Here is a 6000-nt window from a genome sequence, read left to right as displayed (position 1 = left end):
AGAGAGGGCAGGAGCACAGTTGCTGGTCTCAGCAAATGCTACTAATTCCCCCATACTCTGCACTAAGGAACTGAACTACAGCAGAGCACAGCCCCCCGCCATAGAAAACGGCCCCAGACCAAGAGCAGACGACACAGAAGACCATCTAGATCGGAGGTTGGAAGTCAGTGAAAACTTTCTCACAAATCATCCACGCCACATCTATGGAATTCCTCAAGCTCCACAACACAGACCTTCTTGAAAAACAGTGAATAAAGTTTGAAAGATGCTATTCACTCGTTGTCTGTAACCATCGTAGATAACTGCAGGGGGACAGGAACTGGTACAGGGAAATGTTCTTGCCGGAGCTTATTCAGGATAAGTGAAACAATGCTGTACTGTACTCTCCGTTCTCCCACAGTCCTGTAACTTGTTCTAGGTCAGCCTTTCTGCACTTCGTAGACAGTTTGCGACGCTCCGCCATGTCCATCGCTGAAGACCTCATAATAACCTTTAAGAAGGTGATCTGAAGACTTTTCCTCCATCGCCCGTGAAGGAAACGACCACGGTATCCTTGAGGAAGGTTCAGTTATAAACACCGGTGAACTTGTATGTGATGAAAATGGACAGTAAATGTCTCCCTCCGCCCCCGCGCTCCCTCGGCATCCATTCACTTGAGAGAAAGCTTGCAGTGCAGTTGCGTTGCCTGCATTAACTCGCCCTGATCTGAAGGTACAATGTATCTGGCTGCTGGCAGCGGAGCCGCGCGCTGCCATTCACACAGTCTCATGTATCCGCTCGCTCTGTGCCTGGGAAGCGCGTGCCGGTTGCAGGAGTCGGCGGCTCACAGCTGGAGGATGCGCTGATTAACTGGCACTCAGCTGCACGACGCAGAGAATCGGCTTTTCTTTTTCTTCCCTCCGCACTCTGCATTGACGTGAAGAGGAAAATAATAAACATTTAAAAGAAAAATATATATATATAAATCTTTAATTGGATTGTGAAAGGAAAACTGAAGTGAAGCATGTGTGAAATCCCCGACTGCCGCAGAGCTTTGCTGATTATACATTTGGTGAGTGTGTACGGCTATTTTTTTTAAAGAATGTGCTTAAAGCTGTAAATGACCTTCATAAACTGTAGCTCCCAGGTAATGATATGTTCAAATTATTTGATAATGTAATGTCTCATTAAGTTTCAGTCTGTGCGACTGGCTGTCCGTTTTTATACGAGTGTGTGTACTATAACCTCACTCAAGCACTTCAGTTTTTTTTCCTGTTTGAGCCAAGCATTCTGATGTTTTATTGCAGCAAAAGCCCCGGGCTAGCTTTGCAGTCCACTGCAGCGGGAATTTAATGTCAATCCGGGTTCCTCTTCAGCCTGTTGCGGTGCAGATTTTAATCAAACGCGGTCAGTGATGTAACGTTCGTGGGGAGTGCGCCTAGGCCAGCTCTGCTTGTACAGAGTGCCACACAGAAAACACGCCAAGGTCTGCTGGCAGCTGCTGAGATCTAGCCCCAAAGCAATCTAGATTTTGAACCAGAATGTTGCCAGTATTAACCCAGTAGTTAGATCTGCCTGTTTAGAAGGTCATACTGTACATGTTAAACTCAAATTCTGACGGTATGCTTGGAAATGTCGACAGTTTTATGTGTCTCTTTGTGTTTTAGTATTTGTGTTGTGAGAATATAAAGGAAAATTGCAATGCAAACTGCTTTCTGATACAAATACGAAGTTAGCTGTAGGATTTGTTGAAGGCTAAACTGCTGCACATTGAAAATAACCAGTAATGTGTTCTTTCATACATGTTCCTGATTTGTGTGTGCAGGCAGATCTTCAAGTGGTGATCAATGAAATGTGTGAGACTTCAATTTCACTGTTTTGTCTGAATAAGTATACACTAGAAGTTTTCAAACTTTTATGTTGGGAACCTTTGCAAGTATTGACATGTTCCTGGGGTTCCCTGTCCTAACTTCTAAAAGATGGTGTTATCAGCTAAACACCAACTCCTTCCTACTGCCCACCCCCCCCCCCCCCACCCTCAAAAAACAGCACTGTCATTGCAGAAAAGCTTTATTTATAGAATACAATAGAAATAAAATATGGTAACAAGACAAGTTAAGAAAAATAATAACAAGGTCCCGATGGGGTTCCCCTGCAGAACCCTAGTTTGAGAACCTGTGGCATGTGTTTGGAAGTGTGAAATTCACGCGACGGTATGTCTATGCATTTTCCACATTCGTGCAATCTTGTGTTAAAAGTTCATGTTAACACTTCTTTCTCATTTTTCTGGTGGCACAGTGTCATTCTGTGACCCGCTGGTGTCCAATCAGAAGTTTCAATGATGTTTATAGCACGTACAACAGTTTTAATTTAACAGCAACTGAGCATAAAAAGGCACTTTTTCACTTTTCACAGACCACTGATTCCATTGATAGTGGGTTTTTGTAAATATTTTTGCTGTACAAGGTAGATAAAAGGATTTTTAACAGTAAATGTAAAGTATCCTGTGTGTCTCACTAAATGTCAATTACTGTATGAAAATTATTTTATTTCTACAATTGTAGAATCAAGTTAATGACTTTTTATAAATAATTCTCACTATTGCAAAATGTGTTTCACAAAAGCTGTAGTCATCCTTCAGAGCATATTAAATTTTTCTGATTCCTGTCCTTGGGTAAAATCTGTTCTAAAAGTAAAAGGCCTTGAAATATACATACTGCAGTACTTCAGTTTAATAGTTGTTTCTGATTTACTAAAGTCTGCTGTGATCATAAACTACAGAATGGAAGACATATTGAACAAAATAACTCTTCTGTAGACTTGAATAAAGAACTTTGTATTGCTTCTGCCTGATTTTTATAATTCTAGTGATGCTGGATGTTCTTTACCAGTCAAATTGAGCTTGCAGTGTCATAAGAACATAAGGAGTAGGAGTAGAAATAGGCCATTTGGCCCCTCGAGCCTGCTCCACCATTTAATAAGATCATGGCTGATCTGATCATGGACTCAGCTCCACTTCCCTCCCCGCTCCCCATAACCCTGTATTCCCTTATCGCTCAAAAATCTGTCCATCTCCGCCTTAAATATATTCAATGACTTAGGCTCCACAGCTTTCTGGGGCAAAGAATTCCACAGATTTACAACACTCTGAGAGAAGAACTTCCTCCTCATCTCAATTTTAAATGAGTGGCCCCTTATTCTGAGACTATGCCCCCTAGTTTTAGTTTCCCCTATGAGTGGAAATATCCTTCCTGCATCCAACTTGTCGAGCCCTCTCATGGTCTTATATGTTTCGATAAGATCACCTCTCATTCTTTGGAACACCAATGAGTATAGTCCCAACCTACTCAACCTATCTAAGTCAACACCCTCATCTCCAAAATCAACCTGGGGAACCTTATCTGAACAGCCTCCAATGCAAGTATATCCTTCCTTAAATACAGAGACCAAAACTGCATGCAGTATTTAATATTTCCAAATTTACAGATGACACTAAGATGGGTGGCGGTGTGAGCTGTGAGGAGGATGCTAAGAGGTTGCAGGGTGACTTGGACAGGTTAGGTGAGTGGGAAAATGCATGACAGATGCAGTATAATGTGGATAAATATGAGATTATCCACTTTGGTGGCAAAAACAGGAAGGCAGATTATTATCTGAATGTTGACTGATTAGTAAAAGGGGAGGTGCAACGAGCCCTGGGAGTCATGGTACATCAGTCATTGAAAGTAGTCATGCAGGTACAGCAGACAGTAAAGAAAGCAAATGGCATGTTGGCCTTCATAGGGAGAGGATTTGAGTATAGGAGCAGGGAGATCTTGCTGCAGTTGTACAGGGCCTTGGTGAGACCACACCTTGAGTATTGTGTGCAGTTTTGATCTCAAAATCTGAGGAAGGACATTCTTGCTATTGAGGGAGTGCAGCGAAGGTTCACCAGACTGATTCCCAGGATGGCAGGACTGTCGTATGAAGAAAGACTGGATCGACTAGGCTTATATTCACTGGAATTTAGAAGAATGAGAGGGGATCTCAGAGAAGCATATCAAATTCTGATGGGATTGGACAGGTTAGATGCAGGAAGACTTTACCCGATGTTGGGGAAGTCCAGAACCAGGGGTCACAGTCTAAGGATAAGGGGTAAGCCATTTAGGACCGAGATGAGGATAAACTTTTTCACCCAGAGAATTGTGAACCTATGGAATTCTCTACCACAAAAAGTTGTTGAGTCCAGTTTGTTGGATATATTTAAAAGAGAGTTAGATGTGGTCCTTATGGTTAAAGGGATCAGGGGGTATGGAGAGAAGGCAGGAGTGGGGTACTGAAGTTGCATGTTCAGCCATGATCATTTTGAATGGTGGTGCAGACTTGAAGGGCCGAATGGCCTGCTCCTGCACCTATTTTCTATGTTTCTGTTTACTCCAGGTGTGGCCTCACCAATACCCTGTACAGTTATAGCAGAACTTCGCTGCTTTTATATTCCCCCTTGCAATAAAGGCCAACATTCCATTTGCCTTCCTGATTACTTGCTGTATCTGCATACTCACCTTTTGTGTTTCATTCACAAGGACCCCCAGGTCTCTCTACACTGAAGCAAGTTGTAATTTTTCTCCATTTAAATTATAATTTGCTATTCTATTTTTTCTACCAAAGTGGATAACCTCACATTTTCCTATATAATACTCCATCTGCCAAGTTTTTGCCCACTCACTTAGCCTGTCTATATCCCTTTGCAGATTTTTTGTGTCCTCCTCACAATTTGCTTTCCCACCCATCTTTGTATCATCAACAAACTTGGCTACATTACACTCGGTCCCTTCATCCAAGTCATTAATATAGATTGTAAATAGTGTCAACATGTATTTTGAATCCTGAGGTGAAGTGATTTGTAGTTTCAGATACTTTTCAATGGAGAATCCAAAAGCTTTTTCTTTAAAATTCTGTAGAATTTTAGCTTTGTTCATTTAAAACTTGAATTTCAAAATAAATCATATTGAATTTGTGAGCTCTTTTAATACTTTAAAAGGTTTAAATATAGCATTTTCAATAAGGGGAAATGCAAGTTTTTAAAAACATTTTTTCCTCTTCAATCTTTCAAAGCTAAAATTACAGATGCAGTTTAATTATTAATTAAAGGACGTAAACCTGATGTTTTTTTGTTCTTTTAGAATTTGAATAAAGTGCATTTTTATTTTTGTTACATCATAAAACAGATTTCAGGTCAGCCCACTACTTATGGTAGATCTGAAATTACTTCGTAGAAGGACCCTGTGCTTCATCCATTAATACTGTTCTCGTCATTGTCACCTTGTTGTCCATATTTCAAAAAAAGCACATTTAACACTTCATTGCAGACAGCTGTCTATGTAACTGATGTATATGCATCTCCTGTAGCTGCAGCCATCTGCAGTAGAATATTGAATACAGTATGTTCTGTAGAAATGTGGTAGCGATTACATCACTGAAGAATTATGGGATGACTCACTGGTGATTCCTGGCAATTTAATTTTATGCCTACGTATGCCACTTGCAGTGCATCATTCCTACACACTGTCACTTAGCAGTGCAAGTATGCCCATCCCCCAGAAGCTGCTGCTTCAATTACATAGCATGGTTTGACTTTCAAGCTAATGTATAGCTGTAGTGGAAATCATATTCAGTGAATCACAAAAATATTTCAGTCGTGTCACAGGCAGAAAGATCTTTATGAAAATTACAATTTAATTAAAATTAAATCTTTCTTCATGCAAAATGTAATATGTGAGACTCTAGGAGTGTTGTTTATGCTGCAGATCTTTTTAAAAATTCTGTACAATACACAGTATACATGATGGAATAACATTTTTAACAATATTTGGATAATGTGATTAGGCGATAATAATTCTACTATCCCGTGAGGTGCAAGCTTAACATTTCAGGTGTAATTAATTAACTTGGACTTGGAAAATTATTGGCAGTGGTCTAAAGAATAGTTAACCAAGCCAATGCTGCTTTAGCATTACTTATTTCAGTATCAAGAAACCCTCT

General features: G+C 40.3%; 1 protein-coding gene across 1 annotated transcript in view; it reads left to right on the top strand.

The window, feature by feature from the left end:
• Positions 1-914: 914 nt before the first annotated feature.
• The window catches only part of dtna (dystrobrevin, alpha), a 709829-nt gene continuing 704743 nt past the window's right edge, over positions 915-6000 (top strand). Inside the window, exon 1 of the mRNA XM_070892657.1 lies at positions 915-1051. The gene's annotated coding sequence lies outside the window, so the exon portion shown is untranslated. The remainder of the gene's footprint in view (positions 1052-6000) is intronic.

This window comes from Pristiophorus japonicus, chromosome 1 (assembly GCF_044704955.1).
Source record: "Pristiophorus japonicus isolate sPriJap1 chromosome 1, sPriJap1.hap1, whole genome shotgun sequence".
Lineage (NCBI taxonomy): Eukaryota > Metazoa > Chordata > Chondrichthyes > Pristiophoridae > Pristiophorus > Pristiophorus japonicus.
Note: the sequence above shows the minus strand (reverse complement) of the source record. Positions and strands in the feature narration are given on the sequence as shown.